Source organism: Homarus americanus, unplaced genomic scaffold (assembly GCF_018991925.1).
Source record: "Homarus americanus isolate GMGI-L3 unplaced genomic scaffold, GMGI_Hamer_2.0 scaffold936, whole genome shotgun sequence".
NCBI lineage: Eukaryota > Metazoa > Arthropoda > Malacostraca > Decapoda > Nephropidae > Homarus > Homarus americanus.
Genome location: NW_024755520.1, coordinates 465,001 through 492,509, shown reverse-complemented (window position 1 = coordinate 492,509; position 27,509 = coordinate 465,001). Strand labels below are relative to the sequence as shown.

The following is a 27,509-nucleotide window of genomic DNA, read 5'->3' as shown; positions in this document are numbered from 1 at the left end:
TAACTAACTACTATACTGTACTTGACGACGACATACAGTACGTTATCATTTCATCATCGGAAAATTCAGAACAACATATTATTGAAGATGTAGAAAAAGTGGATAATTTTAGAGTATTTTAGGCTTACGTCTAGTACAGTAGTGCAGTCAGTTATTCCGGAGCGATATTTACAGACTGGCTAACGCAGGCCAAGTACTTATTAAACGTGAAACATAAAAGTTACATTAACAGACTATTTCTTTCTTTTTTTTAATTATTCAAATATACAGCACTGATTTATTTAGAGGGGTGGGAGGAGGGGAAGAGGCAAATGCTTTCTCACACATTCTATAATGATCTAACGTGTTTCTATACTTGTACAAAGAAATTAAAATGTTGATCATTAATTAAACTGAAGGAGGCACAGTTCATTATCATCTACATGGCTTAACCAGACAACTAAACGACTTAAACGACTGTGGACTTTTAGAAACCTGATGTCTATTTTCTGATTGGGTATTTGAGATGCATCAGGTGTCGAGAATGTAGGAAAGATTCGAGACTGCGCAGAATTTCACTCAACAAATATCGTCTATTTAGTTAGTTCAGGTTGTCAGGATTAAAATTCATGATTGTGGCTTTTATGTGGCGTTGGATGAACCACAGTTGGTCCCTTTGAAGTAAATGAGAACAATTGATTTCGATCCATTTGTTCCCAATTTGATTTTGGATTTCACATCTTGGTCAGTGTATATGCGTAATACATAATAGTTACATAGCGTTAAATAAAGTCAATTTATTTTTTCATCTAAATCCCTAAGTTTAAATATTTTTGACTAAGATACCTATGGTTTCTGTTGCTGTTAATGATGTATTTTACTGCACTTCAACAGGTAAGGTCTCTAAGCGCATATTCTAGGTTAGTAAATACAATGGTCATCAACAATTCAACACCAAAAGAGGTACATTACTCTTGCTGTACACGTTATGGGTCGCCACCATTACCACACGATAGGGAGTCTCATCAGAGCACTCGCAATTTTCAGTCACTAAACAGTCATATATAAGAACATGTTATGATTCACGATTATTAAAGGGGCATTATAATTACCTCAAGGTTGGCTCATTAATGACTTGGTCAAACACACACACACACTTAAGAGGATCTTATATGTGTTCACTTCATAGTGGCTTCAACAACAAGTACGTACATTAACATGGACATGCCGACACACGCAAGCACGCAGGGGTACACATGGACACGAATATAAACATATACATACACACACACACACACACACACACACACACACACACACACACAAAACACACACACACACACACACACACACACACACACACACACACACACACACACACACACACACACACACACAAAACACACACAACACCAATTTTGGTCTATTCTTCCTGTCTTTAATTTGCTCCATAAAGTGGACGGACAGACGTGATGTCAAGCAACCCTCGCCCGTGTTCACCGCTCATGCAACTCTAATGAGTCACACGCTGACCGTCATGATATAAAGACCAATTTTGTCATCATCATTACCAGCTGTTAACGCGGGCAAAAGTACCTGCCGTAACTACCTACCAAGTTGGTCAGCAGTTTACCACCACGCAGGGTCACACCAGCACCCAAAGTTACCTGTAGAGGAGAGAACCAGGATCAACAACCCAGGCTTTACGGCATCTCAAGATACAATAACAACAAAATTGGCCAATTGTGGTGAGGCGCCAACCAGCGGAACTCGTCAGCATGACTCGGATAGGGGCTCGCCGCCCGTCTGTCTAGCTCACGAGGTTGCTGGCTGAAGTTGTAACAGTTTGACTGACTCTGTAACTTACTAACTGGCTCTGTAGACGGCTGTTTGGTGCAGTGATTCTGATGAAATGTGACGATAAGGAGGACACACAAGGCTGCTTATTTTCCCATTTTTTTCGTAAGCGAAGAGGTTGGGGTACAACTGGGGGAATGACACAGCCTGGGGATCTAAGCTAAAGGGGCAGTCTGCCTTGAAACTCCTAAGATCTGTGACAAGGATGGGACACAAAAACTTTACTAAAACTTACATTTAAGGCTGATATAGAAGTCAAAGTCCATAATAGGATTCTTTAAAAATATACTGAATTCATTGTAAAAAATATAGAAACAAATAAATACAAATCTTCCATCCCAGAGACTCACCATCACAGGAATTTTAGCCAAAGGAAGATTCGATCCTCAACATCACCTGAAGTAAGAACATCAGTCCCATACGAGGCCAAACATCATAAATAATTAAGTGTTGACGCAAAACCAAGAATTCGATAAAAATAAATAAATAAATAAATAAATCTGTGAAGTTAAAGGAAATATGTGAAGTGTTACGACGAACACTAACGAAGAGCTGAGTAAATTACAAAAACAACGAAGATGTTTGTAATGTAGAAAACAGTTGTTGTTATTTTTTGTGTTTTTTTTTTTTGCGGCCAATGATGGTGTCTGACGTATTTTTCAAGACTAAATATTTCATCCACTGAGACTTTAGTCCTGTCACACCAAGCTGTTAACAATACCTGTTGTGTGGTGTTCAATGCTCGCCCGGACCTGATCCTTGCTCATCTAGAGATCATTAAATAAAATATATTTTCTCTCTGGTATATGGACATTCTTTTCCCAGCTTATCTGATGAACAAATATTAAAGCTTAATTTTAAATCCTTGAATACTAACACCTGAGAGAGGGAGAGGGGGGGGGGATCCGTAATGCTTCAATAATTATTCTCATTCACCAAGACCCTGGCTGTACAACGTGTGGTATAAAGAGTTGACCTTATTTACCAAAGCCCTTAAAGACGTGCGAGTATTTGACTGTTATGACAACGAGACACAAAACTCCGGAACTCATCAGTCACGTGAGAAAGCTTCCGGAACAAATGACCCCTCCGAATTTTTATTTCACTTACAAGGATGCAATAGATTGTAGTTTACACAGGGATGAATATTAATGCCAGGTAAAGGGTTTCGCTCAGTCTCAGGTATAAATTACATTTTGGTCTGCAGGTAAAAAGCGAATACATAATTATTGGTTTCTCCTTTCAATCCGATCATCTTGGTGTTTTCTTAAGATCCCAGGACATCTCATTAAAGATTCTGTGTTAGTTGTCAAGGTCACCACCAGGATCATCAGTAGTTACGGTGTAATTAAACTTTAGTATAAAATGCAAGGTTACCGAGGCCGTCACACAGGTTGAAGTTCCCAGACTTGTTCCTGAATCATTTTTATATTTTTTCTCTGATCAGTTTCAAGAAGACATTGGTTATAACAGCCTCCCATCACGGCTAAAAGTTTTCATTCTAACTTTGTCACTTAACTTTGAACCAATAGTTATAAGTTTTAACCTAACGAGATATTAGAAGAAAAAAAAGGTCCACTTGAATATACTTAAGCTGGTATAACATTCCCTCAAATATTAAATAAATTCCCTCACTAACTAAATTAATATCTGGTTTTGAAGTTTCATTGTAAAGAAATGGTAAAAATTTCTTCTCTCTAAAATGTGTTGTATAGAAACATTATTAACCTAACCTCGATGAACTCAACCTTTGATACGAACACACAGGTATTTTGGTCCTAAACAAATGTACTTATATCACCTTTACTTGATATATTTAACTCCTCAAGCTTTTTTGGTTCAATATTCTGCTTTTTCTCATTTTTTTTTACCATTTTTCTCCTCTTGTTTCTAACTGGCTCATAATACAGTCATTGTTTTTCACGAGTATAATAATTATTCCATTTGAAGGTTTATCTTACCTCGCTATTTCTTACCTTTAATCTCTTCTCTTTACATTCCCACCTCTGATAACATTTACTTTTGTATTTCATCTTCACTTCCCCCCTCTGGCTGTCTTGTGATCCTTCAAACATCAAGGATTATCTCTACAATGTTTACAGTACCGAGAGCATTGCCTTGTTTACACGAATCCTAGCACTTTCACGTTCCTATATCGTCAAGCTATCGTAAACTACTATATATCAGTAGACACACTATAATCCCCTGGTTACGGGTCACAGTCTTTATCTTAAAAATCAGGGACTTTTCTGTGACTTAGACAAAATATATTTAATTCGTTTAGTTTTCCTTGAAGTGAAAGAAACGCCTGTAATGATAATGAAGGGTTTATATATTGTGCTTCTTCTTTCAGCTGGACAATGAAAGAAGAGTGTTGGGAAATAGTGAAGAATAACCAAACACTAGCACCATCAACAGGTAATATAGACAAAAATAATTAACACATTGGCATAGATCCACTTATATCAGAAAATATAAAGTTTAATTACAGGTAACACATAAACCCAAGTGTCTTATACACCTGTGTGCTTAAGGTAAATTGAGTCCCAGGTATATATATATATTCCATCACCTTCCCATCATATATATTAAAGTTGTTCCAGTTATTTTTTATTTATTTTTTTACAAAGTCTATGAAGAAATTATCGTTCGGTGTTACGTATTTAGTGGTTGTCAAGTGTTGAGTCTGTTAATATGATACGAGGATAAGTGTTTCCGTAAATACATGTAAATAAATTCAGATGGGGAACAAAATATATAGTTCTTTTCATGTTGCTTCACTGAGTAAATTTATTCGACACACAGTACAAGGTTTCCAGAGCGAAGGAAAAAAATATAGTTAGTTTACTTTTTTTTTAACAGGGGTGAGACGGTCGAGTGAATAGAGCCCCCCCCCCTCCCCCACCCAGTCCACGCACCTGTGAATGGTTACCTTACTTTACAGGTGAGGAAGTGAAGGTAATCGAGATCAGTGCCTATCTGACCTGACATAACCTAACCTAACCTAACCTAACCTAACCTTACCTAACCTAACCTAGCCTAACCTAACCAAACCAAACCAAGCCTAACCTAACCAATAAATATAAAATAGTAAAATGCAACAAAAAAAATAAAACTATGACGAATGAAACAAGGAAATATTTCAACTCGAGAACTAAGACTCTGAGGGCCACCAAAGACACATTAAAGGATGAAACTGGCCTGCAGGGGGGGGGGGCGTATGAATCAGTCTGAGTAACAGAGGCCGGGGGAGAGGGAGAGAGGAGGGGGAGAGGGGAGGAAGAGAGGGGAGAGGGAGAGAGGGGAGAGGGAGAGAGGAGTGTGGGGGACGTCTTCGCACCACTCTTTGTGTTGGGGCGTAAGGCATTTCTGTCACCCACATTTTCCAACCATTTCAGGTGAAAACATGTGTGAATTTTATAAAGGCTTAAAAAACATTCCTTAACCTCAAAGAAATATTAACATTACACAAGTCTTTTCAGAACCATCACTACTGAAAGCTCCTCGGAGTCTGTTGAAGTAATTATCCGGTGTAAATATTATATAGTTTTTTTTTTTATATTTTCGCCCGAGTGTCTTGTCATGTTACATGTTATGGCGATAAAAACCTAATTTTCTCGTTAAGTATTAAAACTATAGAAAAGTTAAAAATGAAAAACAAAAGTATTTAAGGTATCGAGCACTACAAGGATACCCGCCATTACACTCTCCTGTTTTTTTTGTTTTTTACAGATATTTAAAACAAACAGACAGACAAACCATTTAATTTTTTTGTTACTTCTGAATATCAATATCGGTTGGCGGGTCACACACACGCCAAAAAAATTTCCATTTTATATTCTACACCTAACCTAACCTAACCTTAATTTACACATCAGTTACAATACTTGTCAATGGGGGAGTTTCCGTATACAGTTAAATGAGAAACGACGCTAACAGTAACAAAAGCTCTGACAGGAACAAAAAGCTCTGACAATAACAAAAGCTCTGACAGGAATAAAAAGCTGACAATAACAAAAGCTCTGACATTAACAAAAGCTCTGACAATAACAAAAGCTCTGACAGTAACAAAAGCTCTGACAATAACAAAAGTTCTGACAGTAACAAAAGCTCTGACAGTAACAAAATCCCTGAGAGTAACAAAATCCCATTAAAAAAATCCACCTGGTTATGATGACGTCACCGTAACCCTTAAAAAAAATAAAATAAAATAAAAATCCACTATACGTCTCGACAGCCAGGTATATTTCTAGAGTATATCCCCTTGAAGTATATCACCTTTAAACAGACAATATATTTACCTGAAGAAGAGCCAATTCCCACGTAAATTAATCATTATTGTTGTTTTACTCCCTCACGTTACGACCCAACAGCTACCAAGACCATTAAAACACCATTTATCATGACTAACAAACATAAACACACCCCCCCCCCCTTCCCCCCCAAAGGAAAAAAAAAATACTCAACGCTATTTATCCTAATCACTTACCACTATACGCCCGGCTTCCATTACGCTTAACTGCGCACAAGGCGTTAACCTCGCTATCCCTCAGAGGCTTACTATCGGGTTCCATCTACACACGTTTGGGTACAACTGACGAACACTATATTTAGCTCCACGGTGGAACATGGTCACCACACGTAGGGACATAAATACTCTTGTTGCTTCTGTTGTTCGTGTCGGTGTATATTGTGTTACATCTTTTGTTGTTGTAGTAGTTCGTATTGTTGTTGTAGTTTGTGTTGTATTTTGTGTTGTTGTGTTGTAGTTCGTGTTCTTGTTGTTGTTGTGTTGTAGTTCGTGTTCTTGTTGTGTTGCAATTCGTGTTGTTGTGTTGTAGTTCGTGTTGTTGTTGTGTTGTATCTGTTGTTGTTGTGGGTTGTAACAGTTTTCTATGAAGGGTCATTACCGTTTTCTATATGGGGTTCTTCCCGTTTTCAATGATCTGAGAAGCCAAGCCAGATTTCTCAGATTTAAAACTAAGACGTCTCAATCGGGTGGTGGTTTGTAAAAGCTCTGATATAAACCTTCAATTGCAGCCGACAACAGATTATTTCATAAGACTTGTAATATAAATTTCCTGTGTGTTGTGTGTTATGTTACCGTGTGTTATCTTGTTATCATAGTGCTATGTTACCGTGTTACAAATTATCACAGTGTTATGTGTAATGTTACCGTGTTTTACCTGTTATCAATGTTGTGTGTGTGTGTGTGATAACTCCATGGAAACTGACTGCCGCTGTGAAGTCTCTTTATTTGTTATGACACCGGCCATAGTGAGGTCTTATATTACATCATCTACACTACATGACGTGATTTGCCTATACATGTTACCTACGTCACCTGATATTAAGGCCAATACCTACCTCCATCCACACTGTTTGTTTATTATTTGTTAGTATAGACAGCCCTAAAAAATTGCAGCAAGAGAGCCATCGCTTAAGTTAGTCATGCGTTGTTTTCCCTCCACCAACTTGTCCGTTGTTGCCGATTGCATCACCAAGTTTCACAAATCTTCTTCTAAAGTCACCACTAGTGAATCAACAGTCGGAGAACCAAACCCACTTCACTACTTCACCATCAGACTCCTAAGACCTTTGTTACTTCACCATCAGCCTCCGCACCACGATTTACACTGTCACAAGTGATTTCACAGTCATTTCACCACTAACTGTTCCCTCACACTGGCCACTACATCACAAATCACTTCACTGCTGGACAATAACACTTTTTTTTTACATTGTCTTACTAGCTTATCCCATAGCAATGAATACCAATGCAACACGAGTTATTGCATTAGTGAGTTCTGCACCGCATGTCACTGAAATATCCATCAATTCACTGCACCATTAATGCAACTCACGCCAATATTGACTAATCACAGTAAGAAAAGGCGTCATTAAACATTGCACCATTATATAATATAGCATCAAGTGACACGGCACAACCTACCATTACGTTACCAGCTACTTAACCACGACCCATTATACTGAAGAGCAATCACTATACTGCACCATCAACCACGTCACCATCAATTACTTCAGCTTCAACCACTTCATGATCCATTTGTCATTACACTAAATTTCACAGCGGAGGTTGCGATTATATCCCCCCCCCCCACAACAACACCATCTACACCATCACCATCTACTTCACCATCACCATCACCATCTACTTCACCAGCAACTACACTACTCAGAGCTGGACCATCAGAAACCTAACCTAACCTAACCACTAAGCTCTCTGCCCCCTTACAGAAACTCACTAGGGATCTCTCTCCACAACACCACACACATCACACATGCCTGTCACTGCAACACACTGTGCATCACTGTTTTCACTGCACAGTCTCTTAAGCCCCCCCCCCCACCTCCGACAGTATGTCATTTGATAAGCTGTCACCTGATACTATACATTACTGCCATCTGATACACTACCACCTGTCATTGCACTAAAGACTACTGTATCAAGTGTGTGTGTGTGTGTGTGTGTGTGTGTGTGTGTGTGTGTGTGTGTGCGTGTGCGTGTCATGGCGCTACACTACACGCAAAATAATATATCACGTGACACTGCATTAGATAGTATGACACACACACACACACACACACACACACACACACACACACACACACACACACACACACACACACAGTATGTCATATTTATGCAGCCAAATTTTAGTATGCCATAAGCCAGTAGATCAAATACTACTGAAAAACAAGCAGCATTCCACATCATTACACCATAACACCACTATACCATATAATACAGCACCATAACACCACTATACCATATAATACAGCACCATAACACCGGAGCAACTATCACTTCATCACACACACACTTTACATTATTTCTTGGTAACAATACTTTACGTCTATACCTGCTAATGCACCGCCTGCCAGTACACCAGGGAAAACTTGAGAACACTGAACACTACAGGGTAATCCATTAACCCACCTACCGCGACATCATGGAGACTCGGGTGTCCATATGCTAAGTTAACGGGCAGTGCGGATACAACATACTGAAGACTTGAGTCAAACACCTTTCTTTCTTCATGTGTAATTGTTTTTAACCCTTACACGGCTGAGTAGACTGGAGAGGAAGGAGAGGAAGGGGTATACTAAATGCGAACCAGTGACCCTTAGGACGTGTGATGAATGCTGTATCCACTTGGCCACTATTTATGTCATTCGGTTGTCTGCCTTTATCCCAGTACAGGAATTGCTATAGGTGTTACTACTGACGCTGAAGTTATATCCTCTACAGTAATTCGCGGTCGTAATAAGCAAGGGGTGACTATAGACGAAGCAGCAGAAGTTGACGTATTCCTTTTGTGTGTATTAACTAATGTCCTCTTGAAGAACTGACGAAGTGACACCCACGGCTCAGGCAAAAAATGATCCACAACCTGAGGGGAAATACAGCACCTTCCTTTATATATATAATTAAGAAGTGGTCTGTTGTATATATGTGTTGAAGAAAGAGATGAATCGAGGTACAAGGATAACTCTCAACAGTAATATCTGAAGAAAAAAATACATGTATCAATGTTATTCCTAACACAGAAGGCAGACAGACACACACTCACGGTATTAGTTGAAAGTGAATGTGGGTTATACCGTAATTTGAACAGAAGTCAAATTAAAGTCAATTTTTTCGTGAATTTGAAAGTGATTCACACACGCTGTCTTCTATCGTGTTGGCCAAGACGAGAACTACACACACACACACACACGAGTTTGAGTCAAGAATTTAAGGAAGAGAGACGGTAGTGAGAACACCTAACGTCTCTGTCTCCCGAGAAGTTTCAAGTCGTCACCCCCACTGGGAAGGTCACGACCTCCGCTTCCTGGAATGCAGAGGGGTGTTGTCATGGTGGAATATCTGCAATATGGTACGAACATAAATTTGGAAATATCAAGTTCAAGAAATATACCTTGGACAGCTCACGAGTGTCTAGCTTCTCTACAATAATGTTCTTATACAAGTTACGGTGGTCGTTGTATGCTCTTGTTCACCCAATTTGGTTCCCTCGGTCTTTGATCTCTAGCCTCACTTGAAAACTTCCAGGAAAGAAATTTGATTCTGATATTGGTGTGACTGCTGCCGTAGAGAGAATCTTGACGGTTCATTATTTAATAGAAAAATTAAATATTTACTTGATGGCATAGACGAATTTTGTAACACTTATGGTTGATTTACTCGTTTTGTTATTAAAAAAAATACAAATACCTGACAATGTAACAGGTGACACGCCACTACACTAAACAGCCACGATTATATAAGACAATACCAGAGAAAAATTATCTTAGTTTATACCCATTACATCGTGTTTGTTGTACAGTTAAACATACTTGTACGGTTTAGGAGTAATGGTCATCATTTCTTAGGAGTGGGTACTAATGCATTATACTGTTCTGTACCGTACATATTTATGTTGTGTGTGTGTGTGTGTGTGTGTGAAATGTAATGTAGTTATTTATTTTATATACTTGAGTAAAAAGAAAAACTATATATATTTTATACTCCAATACAATATCGTAGTATTATGGGTAATTAAGCCACAGCAGCTGATGATATATTGACCTTAGTATCGCTCTTAAAGGAGGTCATTTGCATTACGGATATCTACATATAAATGAAAACCTCTATATAACGGATTTCATATCTGAAGGACCCTCGATATAATGGACTTTCACTATAGCTACATATATTACAAATTATTTTTTATTGCTCAGTGTTTACTGAGTTAAATTCTATGCTAAACAGTGTCACACCTATAGGAACTTAATAAAAATTTGTAGGTGTGTGAATCAAACTTCCAGATAATGAGAGTAAACCTAACCTAACCTAATGCAACCTGACCTAACCTGACCTAACCTAACCTAACCTGACCTAATCTATCCTAACCTAACCTAACTTTAAACTTACATAACTCACACTCATTATTGACTAAAGACTAAATATTTTTGACATTAACCTTATAAATTAACACAAACTTTTTTCATCAGTTTCTCTTTAACGTGATGGCACATTTAACCTTCCTTCGCCATGATGCAAATTTCCTTAAAAAAAAAAATAATAATTATCATGAGGAAGTAAAATATAAACGGGGTAATTACAACTCTGACGGGAGGCTGTAAATCACTTGGATTATTATTTACAGTATTTGCCTTTTTTCCGCTTCTTTCTATTTTGCAACATGAAATATTAGGTTAGAGTATATTTATTTATTTCATCTTTGTCTCTCTGTCTCACACTATTCATCTCTTACAAGTTATCACGTCTGTCTCCTGTTGTAAGCATCTCGTGTCCTTTTAATAGATGATAAAGTGTATGCCTTGTATACCGAACCTTACAGTATACCCACACAGAAGAAAGAAAGACATCACTGATAAATTATTTTACGATATATTCCAAATCTCTGAGGTAATACACTGACTCATCTACCCTCATAATAATCACCTTACCTCAAGATTCAATACGCAGGTAAATCAATCAATCAATCAATCGACAAGGTAAAAAAAGAAGTTAATTGAGATCTAAGAAAATACCTGATCAAGACTCACCAGGTAAAAATTTTGGGGGCTAAAACTCAACCTGGCTGCCTGAAGACACACACACACACACACACACACACACACACACACACACACACACACACACACACACCAGATTAAACAGGGCGAGAGTTAATGCTTATATCGCTTGGTCTCTGCCGTGGGTCCGTCTGGTGCGAATTTCTCTCCCCTGAATTATCACGACTATTAATGTCTAATTCATCGTATATCAAGAACCTTTTGCCACCTACTTCCTCCCACGACCTTAGGAGACAGGTATTGAGGTTGCTTTAACTTCATATAACTTTGTGCTATATTAATCCCCCAAGTGAGGTATTTTAGTTAAGATTTATTCCAGTTTTTTCGTTTTGCTGTAAGTCTTTTGTTTATTTATTCTCTTTTATTGGGATTTATTTATTTTTCTCTCTACATACACGTGTCTACATATGTATTTCTATAGGTGACTTAAAACCTATCTCAAAATCGGGTCTAGTAACAGTAATACACGCGATAAACAGTTGAGGAATAAATCGAGTCTCTTTTGTTTTCTCTTCATTAAGTACGGTCCCTCTCACTAGTGCGTTTACAGGGGCTCGTTATATAAACATGCCATTGAATTATTGTCATTGAGATATTTGTTTTAATATTGTGATTGGCTAGAGGGGTGAACAGGTCGTCTGGTCAGTGATTGGCTGGAGGGGTAACAGGGTCGTCTAGTCAGTGATTGGCTAGATGGGTAACTGGGTCGTCTGGTCAGTGATTGGCTGAATGGGTGGGTCATCTCGTCAATGATTGGCTGGATGGGTGGATCGTCTGCTCAGTGATGTCCCCTGGGGGTAGATTTAAGATCAAACTTTTAATCCAGGTTGGGAGAATCGAAAGGTCCTTAACTCGAAGCCTGGTTACCGGTTTAGTATAATACTGGTTTATTATACTCCAAACTGTCACGGAAATACCATAATTTAGTAACGTTACTTTAATATCGATGGAAATTCCTGAGTAATTTAAGTTCAGTTTACTTAATGAGAGTTCCGACTGTGTTAATAAAATGTCCTTATTAATCGTGATGGTTTGGTAGAGTCTATCCCGTCTCTCAAATCGAAGGTAATTTGTTTAGGGATTCATGAATGGATGTAAAACCGGTTACCGCTGTACTGTATTGGTGGCCATTTAGCGTTTATAAACAGTTAGTTCTCTCTATAGTTAATAATGTGTATGTTGTGCCAGGCGGTATCCCGATTGACCACGTGTGTTTACAGTGTGTAAGTGCATCCATCAGGAGCACTTACTGGGGGACTGACGGAAGAACGAGACCCATGCTGGAAATATAGACATGGTATACCCGGGGCCCATTACCGTTCCTCTCTATAACCATCGACTCTCTTCTGATGTGTCAATAATATACTGAAGGAAATATGGTAGACTTTGGGCTCATCAACCTCCCCTTACGCCATCACCTGACAGGAAGGAAGGAGGATACTTCAGCCTAAAACCGGAAAGAGTACACGGAACACATTTTCTTCCCATAAGGCTACAGCTTAGTGCATTAACACCCCAGGTTGAATGGGAAGCCGTTAACTCAACAAGAATATCAGCAATTCTTAACCACCTTCTCGACAGTTAACCACAAAGGCGACATCTACTGGAATGAATGGAAAGTCTCGCGGGGATCCTACTGTCAACACTCTCAAGCCATAAAGTGGAACTACCAGCGTTCACATCATGTTCTATACTAGTCTAATACACCCTATACACCAGTTATATCTCAGTTAACCTACACAAACTGCCTCAACTTTTTTCATCCCCTTTCACTTTCTTCAACTAACCTAACCTAACCTAACCACTTTCTCAGCTGACGTTCTCCTCCAATACAACGATGACACAATGGTGATTTTCCTTAAGAGACCCACAGCGAGTGTGTGTGTGTTTTATTTCATAGATGACATTAGATTTTGTGTAATTATCATCATCATCATCATCACTTTAACCATCCCCACTGATAATAAACACAAATAAGGAAGATAAAAATAATTTAGGTGACATTGCAAGACACTCTAGACCACCAAGCCCTCAAGACACATACTGTAGTCATCAAGTCATGAAGGTAAAATAAAATTAAGAAACATCACATTATTAAGCAAGGTGTACAGTATAACTTCACTACAGATTGTTAATAATAGCGTATGATTTAACTTGAAAGTATACACTGAATAGAAATTAACATCAGATAAGCATATGATTTTTAACTATTGCATGAAATGATTTAGTGTACGAGCTTAAAAATCATTATTTGATGAAGCACAGAAAGGCGTAACATAAAAACAACAACATAATAATCATCACATCACACATATTGCCTGAGGCCACAAGAGATCCCGCCGCAGCAACTGTTCGTGTCGAGGCAAATACCTGAAACTCGCTGAAGAAGAAGAACAGCAAGAAGAACAGCTCGCCATTCATCACTGGACCGCCACGGGAGTCACAAAAAAAAAATAATCGAGTATTATCGCGTGTGATGGTCCGTGGTGTCCCCAATGACCTCTTAAGCTCTACACCTCACTTCCCAGCCGTCATTAGATGCCTCAACATCCCCCTCCCCCCTCCGTCAGTATCTGGGCTAAATTGAACCATACTGAGAGTTCGCTGATGAGGCCAGGACTGACCTATCTGGCTCCCTGAATGGACAATAGTTCGGGGTAACTTAGGAACTCGGAATGAATCATGTGGGGTTCCCGAAAGAGACATTAAGTGGAGCCAATCACTTGTTTCCCTCCCATGCCAGGCCGCGGTTAAAGTTCCTAAAAGGAGCAATTCGCCACCCTTCAACTTGTCCCACGTAGAGCAACAACCCAAGATCCTCCTTTCTCCTCGTAAACAACGCTAATCCCCTCCTCCTCCTCCTCCTCCCCCTTCCCTTCCCCCTCCTCCTCCTTCACCTCCCAGGAGAGAGTGATACGAGCAGAAAAACTAGAGACCAACAAGAACACGACCCAAACACCTCAACAGTGAACGATCTCTTAGTTCCGACACGACACAGAGACATCAGTATACCCCCCAAAAAAGCTTCAATCTCTCTGTGAAATATATAACGAAATTAAGGCCTCTGTTACCGTGAATGTTCTTGAGTAAACAGGTGACCGAGAGAAAAGTGAAAGGACGAACGTTAAATCAAGGTGAACGATAATGATCACCAGGTATCAAGAACGTTTCCATAAAGATACTAAACTACGACTTTGTAATAAAACTAAAGGAAAGATAACTCAGTACTATACATGCAGGAAAAATAGATCGCCAAAACTCGCATCTGCTCTCTTAAAAAAAAAATATCAAATCAAATCAAACCATAAACGATAAAAGACTAACCCAATAATCATAAAATTTAGTCCCACAGTTCAACCCGAAACCAATGAAGTCAATTTTTAAAGAATCTCACTAAAAAACATTTTCATTCCAACGCCCGAGCTATAAACACAGTAGTGAGACATACTGGAATAATTCAATTCTGTAGTTCTGCCGCTAACGTGATCACACTCTACACATAAGGACAAACACTATTCAAGGGACTACAATGTAAACAGACTCTGAAGAAGCGCTGATACTCCCTTGACTGAGCCTATACTTTAGTCTGTCAGTTGATGTATAATATTTTTCCAGAGTACAAGTAAGCTCATAATCTACCTTTATCGTGAGGAGAAGAACCAGATGGAACGGCTAATAGGAAAAGAAACACCTGTAAATGGTAATCATCGGTGCAGTACTTACAAGATCTGGAGACCAATACCTCACACATGCCAACCCCAACATTTACTGTAAGAAGAACGAGCAAACACACAAGATGAAACGATCAAACAAAGACAACGACAAAGACGACAACAACAAAGACAACAACAACAAAGACAACAACAACAAACACAACACTAGCCAGAACATGGGATATGCCGAGGCTGTGACCGCCGCCACTCCGCCATCCGTCAAGATCTTTGGGAGGTTAAGGCGGTCACTGTCTTACCATAAAATACATGCTCTGAGCAAGACTAATCCTGCTCCTGAGGTCCACCTTCAAGGCGGACCTCACAAACAGGAAAACACACCCACAAACTCACGTGAATCCTCCATGGACGTCAAGGAAATCACTGAGACCTCACGCAGGGCGGAGACTGTCTGCCAGCCGATTCCTTCTCTCTAAAAACCAAGAGAAAAAATAAATAAATAAATAACCCAATTCGGTCTAATCTTCCTCGTTAACCTTAACATTCAGTAAGATACAGTCAAGTGTTAGCAGTAAGTTAGTACAGTTACCTCTTTGTAGTGACACTACATAGGGTAACAGTTGTCTTGTCTTGCCTGTAGGAGGTGTAGCCGTGGGGGTCAACACGATCCTCCTGTTCTAGGATAATGTTCAAGGGATAATCACTATAGTGCAGCAACGTTTGTGGCAAATGATATGCTTCAGCTACATTAATTACAAATACTGTACAGTGGCTTGTGTGTCAAATGTAAGTGAGTGTCATGACCACTTTGTTCCAGCCACTGTCTACCTGATCCATCCCTTGATGAGGAGGGAGTAGAGGCGGTGATGCGACACACACCTGACAAGACCCTGATATTTGGTGACTTATCGTTAACCATCATCAGTGGAGAAGCGACAGAACAGGACAGTGAAGGAAAGCACCAAGTTTTCTAATGACTGATGATCGTGTGTGTCTCTTGTAGATGAGTGGATGAGTGCCCTTCACTGACTGATGTCAACCTCATACTCGACTATCTCTGAACAGTATGAGACGATCCTCAGGAAATATTGTACGGTGCTTGTGACACAGACATAATAAGAGGCATACATAATGTTATCTTCAACTATGGGAGAGCAGATTGGTCGTAAAAGGGTCGCTAGTATGGACGCTTCTACCTTACAAAACCTTTACTAAATTATCAACAACAGTGAAAGTAAAGGAGTTTCTTGGTTGATACCTGATAGTCAGCAAGTAATTAATGAGTCCAGGAAGTGACACATAATCATCTTTAGAGCAGCAACGTTAAGACAACCTCATTGTATACAAGCGCGCTAGTGAGGTGTGACGGGGGCCGCCCACTAGCCGCCCACCCACAACACCCATCGCCCACCCGGGAGGAGGCCAGTCTGCCGGATATGGACGCAGTGGGAGGTTTAGTGTAGTTAGTGTTTGTTTACCACGTGTAGGCAGTGCCACTGTCTACCACCACTTCGGGGCTATGACGTCAGGGTTGTGTTTATTTTGTTTTGGGAAGTAAGGGAGAGGGAGGAGGAGAGAAAGAGGAGGAGGAGGAGGTGAAGATAAATATAAAACATAAGACAAAGAAAATAGGTAGAGCCTCTAGTGTGTATATATGACGTACTGTATGTTCTTTAAATTCCCGTCATACTGGGGATAATAAACAATATATGCGATGGTTAGAGTAGCGAAGATAAACTATCGAGTTAGTATGTGGATCAATGGTAGGGCAGTGTTTCTCTTAGGTCCCTTAAAAGACTCCAAGGAAGAAGCCAAAGAAACACCAGGATTCACTTGAGATTCATTGTCCTTTATTCCTCAACCCACCACCAGCAATGTTGTGATTCAAGACATGTAGAAAATGGTGTACAACGTAAACATTCACTAGGCTACAACATTCACTCACTGGGCTACAACAATCACTTACTAGGCTACAACATTCACTCACTGGGCTACAACATTCACTTACTAGGCTACAACATTCACTCACTAGGCTACAACATTCACTCACTGGGCTACAACATTCTCACTAGGCTACAACATTCTCACTAGGCTACAACATTTACTCACTAGGCTACAACATTCACTCACTAGGCTACAACATTCTCACTAGGCTACAACATTTATTCACTAGGCTACAACATTCACTCACTAGGCTACAACATTCACTTACTAGGCTACAACATTCTCACTAGGCTACAACATTATTCACTAGGCTACAACATTTACAACATTCACTCACTAGGCTACAAACATTCACTTACTAGGCTACAACATTCACTCACACCCACTGGGCTACAACACATCACTCACTAGGCTACAACATTCACTAGGCTACAACATTCTCACTAGGCTACAACATTTATTCACTAGGCTACAACATTCACTTACTAGGCTACAACATTCACTCACTAGGCTACAACATTCACTCACTAGGCTACAACATTCACTCACTAGGCTACAACATTCACTTACTAGGCTACAACATTCACTCACTAGGCTACAACATTCACTTACTAAGCTACAACATTCACTCACTGGGCTACATTCTTTTCATTATTCATTTTATTCATCCGCAGTCAGGGGTCTCTCTCTCTCTCTCTCTCTCTCTCTCTCTCTCTCTCTCTCTCTCTCTCTCTCTCACCTACACGCAAAAGATATCAGTTTCTTTACTATGGGTGTTTATCGCCGCCCTTCTCATGTCACACTCAGGTCACACTCAAGTCACACTCAGGTTATTCTCCACTATCAAGAAGGATGGTCAACCTTTCGAGGATCTTCATACCTCGAGTGAGAGGGATGGTTAGGGGGATGGTGAGAGGGCTGGTGAGAGGGATGATGAGAGGGATAGTGAGAGGGATGATGAGAGGGATGGTGAGAGGGCTGAGAGGGATGGTGAGAGGGATGAACACTTGATAAACCCCTAACCATCGCCAGTAACATGAACCAGAGACCCGCCAGCTGCACTCAACACTCCTGATACCTGAAGGAACAAGATGATCCACTGCAGCTGTGATTCAACGCAGGAGGAGGAGGATCAAGGCTTACAAGGTTCCTTCTCCAACGACGAATTGTTTCATCCTGTGACGTCGTTTATCTCTCATAATAACACAAGATACGATTAAGCTAAGTAACCTGGAACACCCGAGGAAGTTGTTATGAAAGTTTTATAAAATATTGGCGAAGGGAAAATTCTTGGTGTTATGGCTCGTCGTATATATTTGGGACCTAACCTAACCTAACCTAATCTAAGGAGTCAGAGTTAATTTATTTTTTATCTCTTGTGCTCACCTGTTATCAACGTATTACCATAAAAAAGATTAATTAAAAGTTAACAAGTAATTACTAAAATAAGGCCACCAATTGCTTAGGAAAATAACATCCGCTGGGGCAGTTAGTTGTGGACGTAGTGACTGTTAATAGACGAGTGTTGATTTTTTTTTTAAAGATAATTGACTATTTCTTATCACCTTTTACCCTTCCAAGAACACATAAAGACTCACTACTGCGCCATCTAGTATTACATTATGAGATGACCGGAAGTTTATGAACGGCTCCAAGACGCCCTCCTGAAAGCAATCTTGGTTGGGCATCGTAGAGGAAGGGTTTAGGTTTCTTACTCTCGAAATTTAATACAAGCATATTAAAAAAAATAAAAATATCTGAAGAGCCTTTATTGCTTTTGGACGAAACTTCCGTCAAATACCAATACTTTATGATTATTGTTGTTATTATTTTACGTTCTCATCGTGATATAAAATTAAACTAGAAAACCAATATTAATCAAGCCTTTGTGGTGTCAATATAGTATATTTTTGATACTATACTTAAGGAGACTAAAGATAACAGTTTAACAATATATAATAACCTGTTTAGATCTACAATTGAACTTGACTCACAGTTATATACGTGTGTAAATCTAGACTACAATACAGAAGGTAACAATCATACCCCGACATACACAGGTAAGAGAACCAGACACTACCATTACTAAGCTTCACCTATTAACAAAATGGTCGACAGAAATGAACACACTATGCGAATCTTCCGGAGGTTACTGTCTTTTCTGTCGTTTCTTCCTCCCAGTAAAAAATGAAATAAAAAATCACAGGATATGACAGAGTGGTGAGCCAGAACACCTACCCCCCTCCAACCTGAAGGGTCTTGGTGAGGATCGATCATGAAGGAAGGCTACGAGAGGTAATCCTAATCCCAACTAAGATCAAACGCAATATTTACTCCTCATGACCCCAGACGAGGATAAAAATATTATCCCTCACAATATCCACCATAACGATAACCTCAGTTGGTAATTTTTCTTGTTAATTATCCACACTATATCCAACACAGGAGACGACTTTAGGCTATTGCTGAGATATATATATATATATATATATATATATATATATATATATATATATATATATATATATATATATATATATATATATATATATATCATTTTATCAATATCATGAAAGCTGACGATCTTCCACCATGGAAATAAAAAAAAATACTGGTGAATTGGATACAATATTTCTGAGAACTAAATTAATTAAGATAGTGGTGTGTGTGTGTGTGTGATGTTCAGCAACGAATATGAATATGCCTCGTGTGTGTGTGTGTGTGTGTGTGTGTGTGTGTGTGTTTCCTCCCTTAACAGGACTTCCCCTAAAATGAATGTATCCCATTACCGGATTTAAGTGGGGTCCGGTTATTCCCAGATGTTCCTTCGTTTCCAAATGGTCTCAGTGAAAAAAAAATAAAAATATATATTAATAATAATCCGGAGTTTCCAGGAGATGTTTTGTTGAGTTGGCCGCCTCCAGCCAGAGAATATAGTGGCGCTGCTTCACGTCGATTGCCTAGTGCTGCAGGAAGGAGCCCAAGGCATACTAAGATTGCCTCCCTCTCCTCTCCTCTCGCTGTGCTCCTCCCGCTGTGATATAAACTTTTAAATCCTGCAGTGATTGAAACCCTTGATGTTTTTTGAGTTCTCCGTGAGTGAAAAAAAAAAACTACTGTACCATGATGTAACTACCAGGGAGAGAGAGGAGTGACTGAATGAAACATAACGAAATAATGGATTAACTTGTGACTTGTTGACATATTCGGGGACTCCCTCCGTTCAAAGATTTATAACAGCCAAAGACCAATACAGCCTCTATTGGTGAATACAGTCATTCATTGTACATTGTATCACCCATTCATCTTTCAATCCACAAGATAAAATACATGAAAAAAACAGGTATAGTTTCCGATGGACGTATGGATGGAGCTACAGGAATAGATGTAATGATTGGATTATGTAAAGGAATTAAATAAGAGTCAAGAAAGAATACAAATGAGCTGATGAACCTTTGGGGGGGAAGACGGGGGGAGACTGTCTACACCAGGGGTTCTCAACCAGGGGGGAATTTCCCTGATACTAATATGGAAAAAATAAAGGATTTTCAGTATTATATGCATATTATTTGGAATGCACTTTTTGAGGCAGACAATCTTGGAAAGGAGGGGGGAATGACATTCTGACATATGGTGAAAGGGGTGCATGGGGCAAACAAGGTTGAGAACCACTGGTCTACACGAACCTGAAGGGACGCAGGTGAGCGAAAACCACGAAAACATACGTGTAAAGGAAATATGGGATACATTGGTGAAAATACAAAAAAAAAATAATAAATAAATAATAAAATAATAAAATGGAGGCGGGGAGAATAACACGAGCAATTACTAAATATGAGAGAGAGAGAGACGGGACTGCTGACCTGACTCGGGCGTGGAGGAATGAAACCCGTACAGTATATAACAAAAAAAGAGGAGGAAGATGAAATAAGCCATAAGTAGTAGTAATAATAATAATAATAATAATAATAATAATAATAATAATAATAATAGATAAAACCACAATAAAAAAAATACGAAATAGAAAACAAATAAAAAAATAGGTAAACAGATTAACAAAAACGTATATAAACTCATACACACACGAACAAAGATAAAAGACACATCAACCTAAAAACACAAGAGAGAAGAAGATTAAAAATAAAATAAAAAGAAAACAAAAAATTAAGGCAAAACAATTAAAATAAAATAACAACAGAGGAACAAGTTTCTTAAGAACACCAGTAAAGTTTTATAGTAGACTCAACACTGGGAGGACACTTGACAAAAACCTGTAGCGGCGTACTAGGTGAAATAAACATCAAGAAGAGTGAGTTTATGAGAAGGAAGAGGAGGATGTGTCGATCAAATGTAAGATAAGGAACGAGAGTAAAAATTTTAATGTTAAATTTTTCCTAATATTTCATTTTTTTTCGGGGTCAGGGGGGTATAATTTGAGATCCGAGAAACACTGTCAAGATGCCCCCAAGCTTTTCCTTCCTTGCTCCCTCCTTTTTCCCTCCTCTCTCCTTGCTTCCTTCCCTCCCTCCTGTGTTATGTAATCAACTGACCCTGATATTTCTCAACCTTTGCACCACCTGACCTACAACCCTTACCCCTACAACCCTTACCCCTACAACCCTTACCCCTACAACCCTTACCCCTACAACCCTTACCCCTACAACCTTTTCACATACATATTCATTTACATCAACTAATTAACGAATGATAGTATTTTCCCCCGATGAATTAAGTTAAGCTATCACAACTCTATTTCATCCCTTACTCAGAATATATTTTACGGAGGCCATTATATTCATTCAATTACGTCATCTTAACTTTAATTTGTAATATAAGTCGAAAAATTATTCTCTTATTTCTTCTTCTTCTTCTTCTTCATCTCTGGGTTTTCACGGAGAGATCTCACAAACCGGATGGAAGTGAGGCAAAAAAAAAAGTTACCTTACCAAATGAATATGAAGAAAATGTTCAGTTTGGGAGTTTGTTTTGGTTTCAATGTCATGTACTAAATAAAAAAAGTATATGTATTTCATTTTATCTCTTGGGAATAAACTAAAATTATACTGTAAAATGACCAATTATTTATTCTTTAATTACAACTATTTTGCTTAAGAATTAATCGCCGAAATACCATTCATTTTTTCCTCCATTCATAGTTGACGAAAAGAAAAAAATATATATATACATGTATATATATATATATATATATATATATATATATATATATATATATATATATATATATATATATATATATATATATATATATATATAATGAGTATATTTATTGTTTTGTTATACACACCGCAAATTATATTTCCCTTCTATAATTGGGTTTATTTTTTTTACCCAGGAAAAAACTTGCATGGAAATTTCAAACTATTTTTAGACCGCGAGAGAGAGAGAAGTGGTCGTTTAAACACAACATATATATATATATATATATATATATATATATATATATATATATATATATATATATATATATATATATATATATATATATATAAATCACTGTAGGTTCAGGAAACCCCTGTACTCACTGTATATATATATATATATATATATATATATATATATATATATATATATATATATATATATATATATATATATTATATATATATATATATTTCAGTGAAAGGTTAGGTTAGGTTAATTGCTGGTCACTCAATATAACTTGCTTCTCCTAGTGTGACGGTGAGGACGGTGTGACGTGAATCAAAATGGAAATAAAAAATAAGTAGAATAGGGTGGTGAATAGGTGTGGTCATAATTACAGTGATCAGTAAAGGGTGGCTGAAGCTATGACGCAAGAATGAGACAGACCTGGATGACCTCGGTAGTGTGACGCAAAGGGGAGGAGGAGGAGAGGTAAATTAGGGACAATTGAAGGAAGTAATGTCAGAGATATCTGAGAAAAATAGTATGAGAAAAAATTAAGGGCCTGTTCCGTGATAGAATTAAAGTAAGCCAGTCATTATTACACACACACACACACACACACACACACACACACACACACACACACACACACACACCAACACGAGAGGGCATAACTACATGCCACTGGCCTCCAACCCTCAGCATGGCCACCGCTAATGGGTGGCCATTAGGTAAGGTAAGGTAAGGTAAGTTAAGGTCTTGAGGGTAACGAGTCTACACTAAGTCAATGTTCAGTGAAGTCCTTGAATCTGGGTCAAAGAAAATTACACTTATAACACACCTTGTATCATTAAACACAAGTGTTCATACGATCTTAACATCTTAACACAGGTGTACCTTACTAAATAAACACCAAACATATTAAACACAGGTGTACCTTACTAAATGAACATCTAATATATTAAACACAGGTGTACCTTACTAAATGAACATCTAATATATTAAGCACAGGTGTAACGCATTAAACGGCCTTAGGGTACCACACACATAATGACTTAAATAGTTATAAAAAAACAAATTATCAAACACAAATGCAATGGGTCTTCGTGTAGGTGTAGTGTATTAAACGACTGCAACTTTCACAACCACTCTAACGCATCAAACACGAGAATACAAATTTAATTCATAAAACAAAAAATACAACATATCAACCGTGAGTAAAAGCAATTAGCGAACATGTAGGAAACAATATACAGTTGTAAAGGGCAAAAAATAAAAAATAAATAACATTGTTCCCTATGCTATATTAGGATAGAATATAGCTAATTTGACTTTTATTAGTTCAGGTTAATTAGCTACAACCAACCAAGAATACAATGAGTTAATTACACGGCTAATAACCTGTGTCTACCTTGTGTGATGAAGGGAAAGGAACTGAACACCACTTGGTTTCTGAAGACCCTCACTCGTCCTCACCTGTTGACACATAAAACACAGTATTATATAAAATTCTCATCAAACGGCAGAAGGTACAATGCAAGGCGGGGGAGAGAGAGAGAGAGAGAGAGAGAGAGAGAGAGAGAGAGAGAGAGAGAGAGAGAGAGAGAATAACATGAACGCACAGACAGACAGAAGTGGGAGGAAAGAGATGGGGAGAATGAGTTGGTAGGTATTCATTTATTTATATATATAGAAAATATTATGTTACAGTACTCATTTTTTTCTGAATTTTAATATATTCAATGTATATAAATGTGTGTGTGTGTGTGTGTGTGTGTGTGTGCGTGTGTGTGTGTGCGTGTGTGTAAGTGTGCGTGTGCGTGTGTGTGTGTATAAATCTCCTGCGAAAGCCATCTTGAAAAACAACCGGAAGTTAACAAAATCAAGTCTTCGTTTAGTTATAGAAAATAAAATAAAATAAAAAGAAAACAGTACCGGCAAAGACATACACAATAAACTAGGCTGGTCAGTGGTAAAGAACTATTGATAACGTTGTAAAGTGAATCTCAACTAACGAGGAAAACTTTGCACACAGTCTACCAAAAAAAAAAAAAAATACTTTACCTTGACATAAACTACTTAACAAACTATTACCTGGTTCTTTTATCGCAGTTATTTTAGAAAAGGAAGTGAGATATTACTTGGAGGCGAAAATCTTTAGCAAAACAACAATATTATGTGATGAAGGCGAATGTTACAATGATATATTCAAGAACTTCTGCAGGTAGTGAGCATAGAGGAAGTGGGGTAAAATATTAAGCGTGAGAGAGTGTGAGCAGCAGGGTGTGAGAAGATACTAGATAATGAGAAGTTCTAGTACCTAGGTGGAGACATCCTCAAGTGTTAGCCAATCAGTGTTACGATCACTCTCACGGGACAGCCAATCACAGCGAGGCGTGAATGTTAAACGCTCCTACTTACAGGCGTTCGTTGTCAGTGTATATTATTATTATTCATATTTTAACATGATTCAGTGTACGGCCTTGATGTTTATACAATTATTTAATGTTATTTTAAACTTTAATAACGTAAATAAATTGAGGGAAGTTTTTATTTTTTATTAACATTTCTGAGACGCTTGGGGTAATCCTCCTGTGTTTATTCAATCATCTCCTAATAGGGAAACATGTATCACGTTTAGTATTTCATTACGGTGTACAATTATCCTTTATAATCTATTAAATTCTAGTTTTCTTGTTTTTTTTACCAAATTAATATTATCATTATTTTACTTCATATATTTTTTTCACCAAAGACGTTCCAAAGCCGTGAAAAGTTGATCACATGTACAATCATTTATGTTAATGTGAAGTAATAAAAAAATTATCATTATATATGGCAAAAAGTCAGTTGCTATTTAAAACCTAACGTGTGTATGTACGTGACGCCATAAACACCCACTTTGAGCACTACAGTATTTAATCCCGGTCGTTTCGTTATAGATAAAAGGGAAGGAAGCCACCAATAACCACAGGCCCCGCTAACATTATGACCTACGGTAACCACACACACTTCCGCTGCTCGAGGCACTTATAGCGTATTTCAAAGTGAATTATATAATATTGGATTATAACTAACCTCATCCCATCATTATTTTATGTACCAATCCTCCGCTGCTACTGTAATGTGATTTTTTTGCCAGGTTCTATAATCCTAGTTTGAATGTAGTTAGGTTAGGTTAGGTTAGGTTATTTTTTATACTATATCCCTAAACTAACGTAGTGAACCGTCTCAACCACCTTCCTCCTGCAGTAGTCGACCAATTCACCAGCGATATATCAGGCAACTTAACCTAACCTATACCTCACCCAAGTCCTAACCTAAGCTAACCTAAGCAATGTAAGTTCCTCAAATAAAAACACCACACCTCTATATATATTTTTACCTCTGGTGTTTTACATAACTCTTGCTAGTAACCTTTATATCGCTTTAAAAATATTCAGAATATTTCGTCACGTAGTTTTGAGAAATTTAATTATAACTCCTTTCTTGCCTATCTCCTATAAAAAACATTTATTTTTTCATGAACTTTCAAAAAAAAATTCAATAGCGATTAAACCAACTAATCCTTTCAAGCTCTTACCCTGGATATTAATAGTTTTCATCCCGGGAAATTTCAGTAAAACTCATGACCAAAAGCTTAAGTGCGTGAATCTCCAATGAAATCCAGTTACTGTAGTGTGTATGATTGCGTTCTTAAAGGCGAGAGAGAGAGAGACAAGGTGGTAACTTGTCTCCCATGATTTTTATACAAGTATTTCTGGATGGTCTAATCTGTATGCCTTATCTGATGATGTTTGACCCAAAATGTCGATACAGATTATACTAAAATTCATTCTTAATCGTATTTACCTTTTGTATACAACGACACGGTCATATTAACTAAAGAAATACCATTATTCCCCCGTATAGTTTGTAAGTATATCAAGATAATTATTAAATGTTCTGTGTTTAACCATTTTTTTTAAACCCCAGAAAGTCATTAGCATTCAAACCTTTACAAATTCTATCCGACAGTGGTGGCTCAATGACACCCCCTTTTTTTTCCACCTCTCCAACTGATGAATAGTAATGTTCTAAACCTGTCAAAATATTCAAATTATAAGTCTAAAATATTTCTTTAATTTCTGACCCACCAAAAAATAAATAAATTCCTGGTGTATTACTAAGAAACTTGTGACTTTGAGGGGGGGGGGGGGTAAATTTAGTTGGTGTTGATTAAAGAGAAAAATAATTTGAGTAACTATTTTTGTTAACTAATACTTGCATAATATGATCGTATTGTTCCACCAGTTGTTCTCATACCAAGAATGTAGACGTTTTCATTATCTGTACTACACACACACACACACACACAGAACCTAATGTAAGGTATAATAATCTAATAAGTATCAATAATTACTAAAACAAATAATATTTTTTCTCTCTACATTATCACGTGTCTATTACGCTACCGAGAGCGAACAGAAATTATCGAAATTATACATGACTTCAAATATTACGCGATAACAATTATTATTACGATACTCTTTCTATTTCCACTATACTTTTAATTAACGTAACTCTTATTTAATTTCTTCTTAATAAAAAACTTCATTAATAGGTCACTGTAGAGTACATACCACTTTCTTAATTAATGTCTCACAGTAACACTTTCGCGATTAATATTCCACCGATGAGTCTATATTATCGAGTCACTCCACATTCCTCCCGACATCACAACACATTCCTCTGTTGATGTCGCTCGCGCTAATGTTTATCCCCTATATAGGTCTAATGCTCCAAGCCAGGTCAAAACACACAGGACAGCCCATAGCTCAATAAGGTGGTAACAGTGATGACCTTTTCTAATATAAATAATTAATACCAGTAAACATTCATTCTTATAATATAAATACCAGCAAAACATTCATTCTTACGTTCTTTTGTAAACAACATCATTGCCAGTCTCCACACTTTCATTTAGTAACATTCTACAGGTAATAATGTCCATACTGTATATTTCACCTTCATATCAGTTGTTAAAACATACCACTACATCGACTACAGTTGCTTTTATCTATTGTA

At 37.9% G+C, this 27,509-nt stretch overlaps 1 protein-coding gene across 6 annotated transcripts in view; it reads right to left on the bottom strand.

Moving 5' to 3' along the window:
- The window catches only part of LOC121856556 (protogenin B-like), a 228,077-nt gene that overhangs the window by 156,575 nt on the left and 43,993 nt on the right, over positions 1 to 27,509 (bottom strand). Inside the window, exons 2-4 of one of the 6 annotated variants that reach the window (XM_042352165.1) lie at positions 23,854 to 23,918; positions 15,507 to 15,585; positions 1,593 to 1,646 (exon numbers count right to left, since the gene is read on the bottom strand). The exons of 2 other annotated variants lie outside the window; for them this stretch is intronic. The gene's annotated coding sequence lies outside the window, so the exon portion shown is untranslated. The remainder of the gene's footprint in view (positions 1 to 1,592; positions 1,647 to 15,506; positions 15,586 to 23,853; positions 23,919 to 27,509) is intronic. 3 more of the 6 variants (XM_042352164.1, XM_042352163.1, XM_042352162.1) reach the window with 3 other exon arrangements.